We start from the raw sequence: 13,525 nt of genomic DNA, 5'->3' as shown, positions 1-13,525 counted from the left end.
CACCATCCTAAGCCACCACGACAAACTATGACACTTATAGAACCCCCCCCTCGACACCGCCGGACCACCGCCGCACCGCCGGAGCCACCGGAAAGCCGGCTGTAAGAAGTCTTCTCGAGCTGCTCTGTTTCCGCCGAGATTGGGGTTGAAGAGCTAGTGCAGCTGCTCCGAGCTGCCGCCACCCCCACGACCACCACCTCTGACTTCCCGTGACGCCTTTCCCCCGCTTGCAGCCGCCGTGAAGTTGCTAGAGAGGCTGGAACAGCCCCGAACCCCAGCTTGCTCTGTTTTGGGTTTTTGTGATACCGGTTCTGTGTCTAGCTTCTAACCGCCGCCACGTCACCTTTCTCCGTCCACCTCCAGCCACCAAACACTCCCCAACACTCCCTCAAACTTTTTCCATCAACCCCACGAAGCCCCGTCGCCGCCGGAGCCCCAAAACAGCCCCGACCACCTCCTGTACCCGCGAAACCGCCATGTACCGGTTTTGCTTGCTGCGCCGCTTGCTCCGGCCACCATGAGCCACCGTCGACCACCCCCAGCTACCTCATAGTCCCCAAAGCCTCTTGCCACTTGTCGCTGCCACAACGCCCGCCGGAAAGGCTGCCACGGCGTCGAACAACCAGCCCCACAGCCCGCCCTGTTCTGCTGTGCCCTCGTTTTGGGCCGGGCCGGGCCGGATCTGTTGGGCCCGTTTGGTGGGCATGCGTGTTAGGCCTCGGTCCAATTTTCTGTGGGCTGTTAAGTTGGGCCTTGTAGTAGACCCGTGGGCCTATTGGGCCGTGATTTTGGGCCCGTAATCTGAAGTTCTTCGGTTGCCATTCGATCGAGCCCAACGCGCGCGTCGAAGATTTCCAAGGACCGCCGCCGCATTCGCTTCACCTATTTGACGGTGAGTCGACCTCTAATCCTTGGTTAGGTCATTAATTACGTTCGGATTAGTTTATATAGATTATTAGGTATTTAGGTAGCTCGATTAGGGCAGGTTTAGGTTAAAAACTTGGTTTAAGTTTCCTAATTGGTTAAGCTAGTCTAATTAGCTAGGATTCTATGGCTAATTGGATGAGATTGATTGATTGAATGTTCGTTATTGCTTAATCGAGAGCGAGCAATAGACTAGAGACGAGCATACGATCGATTGACTAATCGAATCGGTTAATATTAAATTGTCTCTTGAATTGAATATAATTGCACCTAATTCAATCGATACTCATTATTGAATTGATTGGCTTGCTTGAATTCATCGTCTAAATCGATTGTCCGATTAAATATTTTGATTGACCATTGGTGGATTGGATGTCTAGTTTGGGAGTAAATAACCTCGTTATGCGTGTAAAGCTTGGTAGACAATTTCATACATTCGTATGATTATATTTTGGCATCAATTGCACGTATTGACGTGAAAACGGCCTTGGGTAGAGTCTTTGTGTACGATCGTGCGAGCATTCGCCTATAAGGAAAGTTGATAAATTGGCGTGATCGATTGGCATACTTTTGTAGCCATGTGATGGTTATCGTCGGCCCGGGGGTACCAGGGGACGATATCTAATATATTTAATGTATTCGTCCCGGAGGGTACCAAGGGGATCATTATCGTCGACCCGGGGGTACTAGGGGACGATTTCATATATGTCCATCCCGGGGGTACCAGGGGGACTATCGGTTGTCATGGCCGAAAGAAATGGAATGATGTCTGGTCTTGCCAAAGAGAGTATCGATTGACTAGTGTGCCTAATTAAATAACCCTAATTATGTCAACCGAACCGTGTGATATTCTGCTAGTGAATTGATTTGGGGTGATTGACGTATCAAGTTGTCGTTATATGTTGTGTGGTTTCCTGACGGGTAAATTACATGTGATTGATTAATAGGAAGTTTCGGACGAATCAACGCCCTAGCCGGGCTTAGGCGTTGACTCACCGAGATTTATATCGCACCCCATCGTTGTTAAACCATTTTCAAGTTCTAAGTGATGGAGCTAGTAATTCTTGAAAAAGATGAAAGTGACGTAACCCTATTTGGAGTAGGTATGAAGTTGATCCTACCCCGGTCCCGAAGTATGGGACCAATTAGCGTGTCATTTTAGTTGACTCACGACGTGACTATAAATAAGATCATGTTTTTGAATTAATGTTTTTTTCTTATTGATCTATCCCTATCTTATATTTTTGTCTGGGAATATTGTACGTTTCCGCATGCGTAGTTAATCTCATGGGTTGGTAGCGTGCCCGGGACGCTATCTTTTTACCCCGAGGGACGAGATGGCGGGGATGCCGCGCGCTCGAAGATCGGGGCATGACAAAAATTGTTCACTTGAGTGCTACAATAACTTTTCCACGTGTGCCACGTCATCTTTCCGCGAGCCACGTCAGCTTTTATGGTTGCCACGTCAACTTTTCCGGTGTCCACTTCAACATGGCACTCATGTGAACGATTTTTGAGAGTTGTGGCACTTAAGTGAACATTTTGAAAGTTATGGCACTCAAGTGAATGCCGTACAAAAGTTATGGCACTTCTAATGTACTTTTCCCGATATTATTTACACCCCTACTCCTTCATTCGCGAATCAAAGGCTCGGGGGCTCTCGCTCTCTCCCTAACTCAAAAAGAGGGTTGAGCTGACTGAGCCAAAATTAGAATTTTTCTATTCTAAATTTTTTATGAACATGCATTTTAGGAAAAAGAAAAAAGAAAAAATATCGAGTAGGTTAGTGTACAGCGTAAGTTGATCGCTTAATACTTGTTTCTCTAAGCAGAAATTTTAGTTGTGGTGCTCCAGCTCTTTTTCGACGTCAAGATCCTCGAATTTATTTTCGCAATGAGATTGTTTATTTAGTTACGCTTGCATGAATTACTAGAAAGAGAAAAATTCTGATAAAAAAATTTTCAGCCACAAAATTAGGAAAAGTATAAACGAAAAAAATTGAAGGACAAGGCAGGGTGTTTAAAAAAGGATAGGAAATAGGATCGAATAGGAAAAAAGAAGAAGAAGAAAGATACCAAATCGAGAATCGATAACAAATTGATGAAATCAACTTGAATTTTGAATAAACTAGAATAAATGGTGATTAGGTAGAAAGAAAGAGACAAAGAAAGGTCTATATTTGGGGAAAAAACGTGTAGATAACGTCATTTATGGGCATGTATGTTGACTAGGCATTGCCGGCAAGCCACGTATTAATAAAATATGGCCACGTCATATTTTCAGCAACCCAAATTGGAGTTGGCATTTCACTGATCATTTTTTCAAGTGGCACTCAAGTGATCCGAAAAATACTTTTGATATCAACATGAGCGTCTTACGAAACTTTTGACACTTTTATGTTCTTATGTCAAAAATAACCCAAAAAATGTTCTTTCACGAAGAAAATTCGGTTAGCAGAGGAACACAAAGATAGCATAACATAAAAGGCGAATGGACTTTGGATTGTGAAACTTGAGAATCTTGCGTGTTGGCCAGTGAATTGTTGCATGAAGATAAAAATTTGTTGGCCTTTTTTGTTTTTGAAGTAAAAACTCATCTCCGCGGCCACCGTGCTTTGTTCTTGTGGGATTCCTTAACATCACAATTTTCTTGTAAAAGATAACTCGAATTCTTCAACATCACAAGTGTTTATCAATTTTTGCATGTCATTAGAGGGTAACGTGTGTTAGGATTAACATGCAATAAGCATTCCGTATAGATAGCGTTTTCAAATTGCGTCTCATGTGTCATGAAAGAATGGACGAAAAAATTTAATTGGTGTTGCATCATTAAATTATTACTCATTTAATGGCAAGTTCATTAGGTGACATGTGGATTCCAAGGATCTAATTTGCTGTTTTCATAGAGAAAAAAAATACAAAAAAAAATGAACATCTCATATAACTTGAATCATAAGATTAATCCCTTATTAATTCTATCTCATGTCATAGCATTCATGACATATCATTTCATTAGCTTTAGGGGTTAATTTCATGCCATTGCACATACTTAATTCATTATAGCATAGAACACATGGCATTTAGGGCTTTATGGCAGTTCATTAGTGAATGTTAAGATTAGGTGCATCTAATACAAAGATAGCATATATTTGATTTATATGTTCATCGATCGTTTGGTTACTGTCTTGAGATAATTTTATCACGACTTCTCAATGGTGATTAGTGCACGAATGGAATACCAAAACTATGTGAGCTTCCCTTCGCTTTCTATCTTTTCCTGTCTTTTCTGTTCTTCGCATAAATGTTAACTTGTTTAATTAAAGGTGTCTAAGAATATGATAACAACATAGAGAGGCTTAGTCCTTGAACAACATGTTCATTATTAGTAACTAAACCGGTTGTCCCATTTATGACATGAAATTTATTAAACTTCAACAGAACATGCTTACTTTTGTATCGTGTAGACATATCATGTCGAAAATTGCCAGCCTTAATTTGAAGGTGACGCGACTCGGGGTATGGTCGGATGCGGAGGTGGGCGAGTGGCAAGTGTAGCAACGGCTATGGTGGAGGGGATAGACGAAAGAGAGTGAAGAACATAGAATCTCTAGTTACTCATCTATGCATCATGAAGTAGACCGATTGCATGCTTGCATAAAGAACTCGAAGCATAAAATCTTGGGCTTTTTTTCAAATTGCATAAAAAAAAATTATATTTACCAAATAAGGGGAAAAAAAACTTAATTACCGATTTGGGGTCTGCTCGGCAGCCTAAGTGCCGAGCAGAACCCGCTCGGCAATCATAACGCCGAGCGAGGGTCTCCACCACAGCCCCGCCCCTGCCGCCCTCCCCACCACCGGCCCCGACCCCGGCCTGGCGATTTCGTCTTTGTAAGAAATTATTTTCTAAAAAAATTATAAAAACTCGCAAAAATTAGTAAATGACAACAATCAACTAGCCATGGACGATTCGGGGTATTTTCGGACGACTTTTAAAAATGACGATTTAGCCCTTCCGGCAAATTGTCTTCGAAAAAAATTGTAAAAAATGTCAAAAATGGCCATAATGAACATGTCATGCACAATTCAGGATATTTTGACCAACGACTTTTAGAAAATAACGGTTTTACCATTCTGGAAAATTGTCTGCAAAAAAATTGTAAAAAATCTCAAAAATTAATAAATGGCCACAATCAACTGGTCATAGACGATGCGGGGTATTTTGGCCGATGACTTTTAGAAAATGACGGTTTTGCCCTTGTGGCAAATTGTCCTCCAAAAAAATTGTAAAAAATCTTAAAAATTAGTAAAGGGCCACAATTAATCGGCCATAGACGATTTATGATATTTTGGCCGACGACTTTTAAAAATGACGATTTTGCCCTTCTGGCAAATTGTCTTTTAAAAAAATTATAAAAAAATCTCAAAAATTAGTAAATGACCATAATCAACTGGCCATGGACGATTGGGGGTATTTTGGCTGACGACTTTTAGAAAATGATGGTTTTGCCCTTCCGGCAAATTGTCTTTCAAAAAAATTATAAAAAATCTCAAAAATTAGTAAATGACCATAATCGACTAGCCATGGACGATTGAGGGTATTTTGGCCGATGACTTTTAGAAAATGACGGTTTTTCCCTTCCGGCAAATTGTCTTTCAAAAAATTGTAAAAAATCTCACAAATTAGTAAATGACCATAATCAACTGGCCATGGACGATTTGGGGTATTTTGGCCGACGACTTTTAGAAAATGACGATTTTTCCCTTCTAGCAAATTGTCTCCCAAAAAAATTGTAAAAAGAAAATTGCCACAATCAACTGGCCATGGACGATTCAAGGCATTTTGTTCCGCTTCGGCCTTTTTTAAAAAGGAAATCATTATTTTTGTTAAGTTTTTAATAATTATTATTTTATTTATAAATTGTTTCTTTTGAAGCTTATTTTATTAGTGTAATTAATTAAGAATATTGATAAAATGAAAGTGCTGAGATATATGAAAAACATGTTATTTTCATAATAGATAATAATCGGACTGTCGCAATTACATGTACTAACGATGTCGTCTTCCTACATGACCTCCCGTTCCGCAACGTGGCTCTCTTCGGTGCTCGGCGGCTCTAGTATTGTACGGACGAGGAGGAGGCCGAGGAGGAGGATCCGACCGAGGAGGATGTGTAGATGATGAAGGCATATCTTGTGAAAATATGCCCCGCCCTGACGGTACATATCCTTCTGCAGAGAAGCTTGAATAAAAAGGAGGGAAATCGGATACATACGAAGTAGGAGAAGGAGCTGGAGTCTCCGGATCGGGAAATGCAAAAGTAGATCCCTCGGGAAATGCGGCAGCAAAATGGGTGAATCCAAGATTGAAACCTATCCGGTCTAATCCTGAAGTGAAACCCGGAGCGAAATTCGTTGTATGATACTCGAAGGTGTAAGGGACAGCATCGTCAACTACATGAGTTCGAGGAGTCCTCCGGGTCGACCGAACAGGCTCAAAGGGATCGTCATCGTGAGGGCCAACGGGTGCCGCTGTAGTTGCTGGTTGGGGTGGTGGCATCATCGTGAGACGCCTCTTCTCATGCTGGGTGTATAGCATTGCCTTAGCTATCCTCCCCACATCTCCCCAAGTCCGACGAGATGGACGTGAATTTAATATACGTAAGATTTGTTCCACGCCATCACCCCGGTAATGATATGACAAGTAACAAATGTTATAAAATTACAATAACTTATGTTAGCAAAAATATAGTTAATGAATTAAATTGAAAGTATTTGCACGAACCATTGAACCCATTGCAGCTCCCGTAATAGAAATCCACTTCCGTGTATGTCTGCGGAACCACTCCATATATTCCGAGTGAAAGTGGAGTTCCTCCGTGGCAGGATCAGCATGGACTATATATTCAATACGTCCGTCCCACATAGCGATCCATCGTCCGTGCTTAGCTGCCCAATCCTTCCCGAGTGGCCTATTGTCAATATCATGCAAGGCTTTCTGATCGCCGGGAGGAGTAGGTATCAGCTGCTGCATACCAAATCGGCGAAGTACACGATCTGGATAATGCCACTCAACTATCCAAAAACAGATGAGTGGCACACGAGCCCTCCAAATATCCCGTCCCCGCAAGCCGTAAGCCGGTACATTCTCCAGAATGTCGCCACCATAGGGCTCCCAAATAATCTGTTCTCATAATAAAACATATGAAATTAAATGAAGAATTAATTTAAAAGCTAACATTATATTAAACTCATTCGTTGCTATCATTACTTACATCTTCATATGCCAATCTATCAAGTTGGTAGCGCAGATGTACCAACGTATGCGTGGAGATCTCCGTCGTGCTTCGACCTTGACTCTAACTGCGTAAACAAAAAGCATTCAATTTCCATATATTATACGCACTAGAAGGAATTAATGACGCACGAACTAAAAATGCAATAGATCACATACCGACTTCCGAAAGGTGCAAGTCCTAAAGGAACCTCAACCGTCGGGGATGGGGAGACACATCCGAAGCGCTCCCACGCCCAAATCTGCAGTATATGTAAGGCACCGCCCATTTGCTTCGCCTCTAGGTTGGTTGCACGACATAACTCTCGGCACAACCATACAAGTGCTGCTGAACCCCAAGTATACTGCGTAGGGACGTTAAGGTTCGCCAATAATGGAAGAAATAGCAAACTAACTCGGGCACCCGATTTGTCCGAGAAAATAGATCCTCCTAACAAACGGAGAATGAAAGCCCGGGAATGCTGCACTATGGTGACGTCATTGGCGTCCGGCGGAAGCTCTTCAAAAGGCTGTCTCAACCAGCTCAAACCGATCCGTGTGCCCCGCAACCAGGCCGGGTGAGCACCGAGTAGATCGTCACGCATAGTGGCCCAATTCACAATACTGGAGCTAGTAACTACATGTCCATCTATAGGAAAGCATGTAAGCACCGCAATATCCTGCAGCATGATAGTGCATTCACCTTCCGGCATATGGAAGGTGTGGGTCTCGGGCCTCCACCGCTCGACCAATGCAGTAATTAAATGCCAATCTAGCTGCACGAATCCCATCAAATAAACGCCAAAAAATCCTGAAACTTGCAGATACGGGACTATCCGCAGATCAAGATCACCTACATGTAGCATCGCTCGCCGACATCGAAGGGCTTCTGTCGGAAGTATCCGTGACATGTAACATGAACAGTTAGTGGCAATTTTGATGATATTGTTACAAAGTACAGATCAACTGAAAAATCTTCAATTACCTTAGCGTCCCATATAGCCCGAGATCTATATCGGGCTTGCCCGATAAGTAGTGAATCATCCTCTGGGCCCGGTTGAATGTAAGTACTCTGTGCCATGTCTACACAATTGTGATACTATAACATTATAACAAATTCACATATGTATATATAACATGGAACACATAAACTGAATAAATATCGTACAATTGTGATATTATAACATTACAAAAAAAATCAAATATATAATGTAAAAATCCAGGAAAAATTAACTTCATAAATATCAATCCAATAATAATATTATAACATTACAACAAATTCATGATACTTATCACGCCCCATGTCCTTTTTACGCGCCAACATCCGTTATTCATTTATTTCCCAGGATCGATACGGCGATAGACTTAACGTGATGCGATATGCGCAAGCGGAAGCAATATAATTTTTTTTCCCATATGAAGAAATTCATTTGATGACTTCAAAAGACAAAGAGATTTTATAACATAGAAATACGATCATCCTTACAACGCATAGGAACGAAATACGTAAGGATCGAGCAAGTATTATCTACTTTCCAACCGATCTGTGTGCACAAGTTTTCCTATTGTGCCCTGATTTTCCACAGTGTGTGCAATGATTTCGCGAAGTGCTGCTGCTCGCGCTTCTCCAATCCATCTCATTCCGGATCCGTGATGTACGGGGCCTTCCTTTCTTCCGAATACGACTCGGGTCCGGCACTAATGGCAGCTCGTCGGGTTCAAGCTCGTAATGAAGATGCCCCAACGGATTAAACATATACCGATAGCACCGAAGGGTTTTATCTAAAGTATACCATTCATCTACGTATGGTTCGTAATCAATGTCATACGCTTGATATGTTGCCATTACGTGTGAACATGGGATTTTCAGTCCTTCAAATTTTCCACATGTGCACGTTCTCAAGTGTAGGCGCACTATGTGTTTGTGGCCCCCTGAACCTCTGGATCCGTCACGTCCGGTTGTCACTTCGAAAACGTCTCTATCGTAGTCGAAACACGTGACGACATGCCTATTTGCTTTTTGACTGTTCTGCTGGAGCGTGACACCGACAAATTTCGTATATTTCCACCGGTTGTCTTTCTGCATCCTATACATTGTTCTTCTCCTATCAAAATAGTGCACCAACCGATAGAATATCTTATCGACCATGGCTGCTATTGGTAGACCATGGAAACCCTTCAAGATCCCGTTGACCGATTCGACTAAATTTGTCGTCATCGATCCATATCTCCTCCCTTCATCATAATCTTTTGTCCATTTTTCTCTTGGAATCTGATCGCACCATGCAACTGTGGCTGGATCGAACTCCCTAATTTGGCTCATGAATTGGTCGAACTTCTGCCGTTGGTTCGCGTAAGCTGTACATTACAACATTAATTAGTACTTCATACTCAAATTTTTCCATACGTATTTTCCTAAAATTTACAAATTTGAGAATTTACCCGCCACCTGAATAAGTTTTTTCCCTTCGGCATTTTTGAAATGTTTATTGTAGTTGCTGGCAACGTGCCGAATGCAATATCTATAGTGGCCATGTGGAGGACGCCACCGTGCTATCTCCATTGCTCGTTGAATACCGATATGTCTTCCGATATTACACAAATATCATCTCTCCTAGTGACATATCTCCGCAATGCATTCATAAATCAAGTCCAATTATCAACATTTTCCCAATGAACTACAACAAATGCCAACGGGAAAATATGATTATTTCCATCAAGGGAGGCCGCACAAAGGAGGGTTCCTTCGTATTTTCCGTACAAAAATGTACCATCAACAAAAATCACAGGACGACAACTTGCGAAGCCTTCAATCGTCCGCTTGAAAGTCCAAAACATCCGGTTGAAAACCGTGCAGCCCTGATCTAGGTTGATATGATCATCGATCACAAAATGTGAACCCGGATTCCGACTCTTTATTTCGATCATCCACGTCCTCAACCTACTGTATGATTCATCCCAATCTCCAAATTGTCCGGCGATAGCCATTTGTTTGGCCTTCCAGGTTTTATGGCAAGTAGGTTCGAATTGCAGCTTATCTTGAATCTCCGCCATCGGTGGCTTGATTTTGATATCTGGTTGGGCGGCGACTATTGCTTCTATTTGGCTGCAGAGGTACTTTTGGTCAAGGTGCCGATGATCCCGTGACATTTGCGGAGAACTGCATGTATGTGGCCCATTATATTTACTTATTTTCCAAAACATGCCACCCGATTTAGCAATCACGCGGAGCCTCCAACCACACGGTCCATTTGGATTGCCACACCTTATCACATATTCGTCTTTCTTTGTCAAATAACCGCGAAAATTTTGATTTCTCCTAAGGGAGTACTCTTTTGCAGCCAATTGCACCGCGTCCCATGATGGAAACAACATGCCAACATCAAATTCTTTTGATGGATCAAATAGCATACGGCCCGGCTTGGCTCTTGTGTCGTCTTGCATCATGTCAAAGTCGATCTCCGAATAAGGCGGTGGATGTACCAACGGCAAAATGGGATTGCTGCATTGCGTATTATAGTAAGCCTCCATATTGTCACACCCGACATCTTCTTCATCATTGTCATCGGAGTCCATCCAAGGATCATCTTCTTCATCACCATCATCATCATCATCATCAGCAGCAGCAGTAGCAGCATTATCAGCATTATCATCATCATCATCAGCAGCATTATCAGCATTATCATCATCGCCAGTAGCATTATCAGCATTATCATCATTATCATTGGCCTGCACGTACCGATTATGTAGACCATCATCATCTTCACCAACATTCGAAACTTCCTCCGCGAAATCATATCTCATTTGGTGTTATGCTACGGTTGCATAAAATTGCAAAAACCCCGTACCACCCGGCTGAAGTGTAAATTGCTGAATCATCGTAATCGTAGCATCATCATGCACCTCCGTAATGTCATATGTAACACAATTGAGTGTTACATACGAATATCTATACACCACTGTTTGAATATACTGGTTTTCTGTTATATTCAATGCGCTCTCAATCAACACACGTAACTCATCAAATGTCGATATGTTTGCAATCCCGAACATGGTAGATTGTCCGCCTTCGTAATCAATTTCATATTCGGTTCGTACTATTGTGCCTCCCAATAGCACAATCGCAAAAGATGTAGACGACATTCCGAGATTTAAATAAATTAGAAATTATTTCTAAACTACAATTTCCTAAATATTGTCCCCGTATACGTTATCAAATTAACATACCCACTATCAATATATCAAATGAAATAAATGTCTTAGTATAGGCCTAAGGGTTTAGACGACATTTTGGGATTTCTTTCAATTTTTTGGGAAGATAATTTGCTAGAAGGGAAAAATAGTCATTTTTTTAAAGTCGTCGCCCAAGATACCCCGAATCGGCCATGGCAAGTTGAATGTGGCCATTTCCTAATTTGTGGGATTTTTTTAGAATTTTTTGGGAGACAATTTGCCAGAAGGGCAAAATCGTCATTTTTCAAAATTTGTCAACGAAAATACCGTTAATCGTCCATGGCCGATTGATTGTAGCCATTTCCTATTTTTTTGGGATTTTTTTAGAATTTCTTGGGAGACAATTTGCCAGAAGAGCAAAATAGTCATTTTTCAAAATTCGTCGATCAAAATAACGTCAATTGTCCATGGCCAGTTGATTGTGGCCATTTCCTAATTTTTGAGATTTTTTTTGAATTTCTTGGGAGACAATTTTCCAGAAGGGCAAAATCGTCATTTTTCAAAATTCATCGGCCAAAATACCATCAATCGTCCATGGCCAGTTGATTGTGGCCATTTCCTAATTTTTGAGATTTTTTTTGAATTTTTTGGGAGACGATTTGCCAGAAGGGCAAAATTGTCATTTTTCAAATGTTATTGGCCAAAATACCGTCAATCATCCATGGCCGCTTGATTGTCGCCATTTCTAATTTTTGAGATTTTTTTTGAATTTTTTGGGAGACAATTTGCCAGAAGGGCAAAATCGTCATTTTTCAAATGTTATCGGCCAAAATACCGTCAATCGTCCATGGCTAGTTGAATGTGGCCATTTCCTAATTTTTGAGATTTTTTTTTAATTTTTTGAGAGACAATTTGTTAAAATGGCAAAATCGTCAATTTTCAAAATTAGTCGGCCAAAATACCGTCAATCGTCCATGGCCAGTTGATTGTGGCCATTTCCTAATTTTTGAGATTTTTTTTGAATTTCTTGGGAGACAATTCGCCAGAAGGGCAAAATCGTCATTTTTCAAAATTCGTCGGCCAAAATACCGTCAATCGCTCATGGCCAGTTGATTGTGGTCATTTCCTAATTTTTGAGATTTTTTTTTTGAATTTTTTGGGAGACGATTTGCCGGAAGGGCAAAATCGTCATTTTTCAAATGTTATTGGCCAAAAAACCGTCAATCGTTCATGGCCAGTTGATTGTGGCCATTTCTTAATTTTTGAGATTTTTTTTAAATTTTTTGGGAGACAATTTGCCGGAAGGGCAAAATCGTCATTTTTCAAATGTTATCGGCCAAAATATCATCAATCGTCCATGGCCACCTGATTGTGGCCATTTCCTAATTTTTGAGATTTTTTTTAAATTTTTTGAGAGACAATTTGCCGGAAGGGCAAAATCGTCATTTTTCAAATGTTATCGGCCAAAATATCATCAATCGTCCATGGCCACCTGATTGTGGCCATTTCCTAATTTTTGAGATTTTTTTTTTAATTTTTTGAGAGACAATTTGCCAAAAGGGCAAAATCGTCATTTTTCAAAATTCGTCGGCCAAAATATCATCAACCGTCCATGGCCGCTTGATTGTGGCCATTTCCTAATTTTTGAGATTTTTTTTGAATTTCTTGGGAGACAATTTGCCGGAAGGGCAAAATCGTCATTTTTCAAACTTCGTCCGCCAAAATACCGTCAATCGTCCATGACCAGTTGATTGTGGCCATTTCCTAATTTTTGAGATTTTTTTTTAATTTTCTAGGAGACAATTTGCCGGAAGGGCAAAATCGTCATTTTTCAAATGTTATCGCCCAAAAAACCGTCAATCGTCCATGGCCAGTTGATTGTTGCCATTTCCTAATTTTGATGATTTCTTACAATTTTTTTGGGATATAATTTTCCAAAGGGCAAATCGTCATTTGTTTAAGTCACCAACCAAAACAATCTATGGCTACTTCATTGTGGCTATTTTTCCATTTTCTCAAATTTCTTAATATTTTTCCTTCATTTTTTTGAAAGTCTTTATGATTGTTCTTTATTTTTAATCCATTTTGTATTTTCTAATTTTCTATTATTCGAATTTTGAAATTATTAAAAAAATATTTTTCGGACCGGGTCAAA

This window comes from Rhodamnia argentea, chromosome 3 (genome assembly GCF_020921035.1).
Source record: "Rhodamnia argentea isolate NSW1041297 chromosome 3, ASM2092103v1, whole genome shotgun sequence".
Classification (NCBI taxonomy): domain Eukaryota; kingdom Viridiplantae; phylum Streptophyta; class Magnoliopsida; order Myrtales; family Myrtaceae; genus Rhodamnia; species Rhodamnia argentea.
This window is presented reverse-complemented; position numbering follows the sequence as displayed.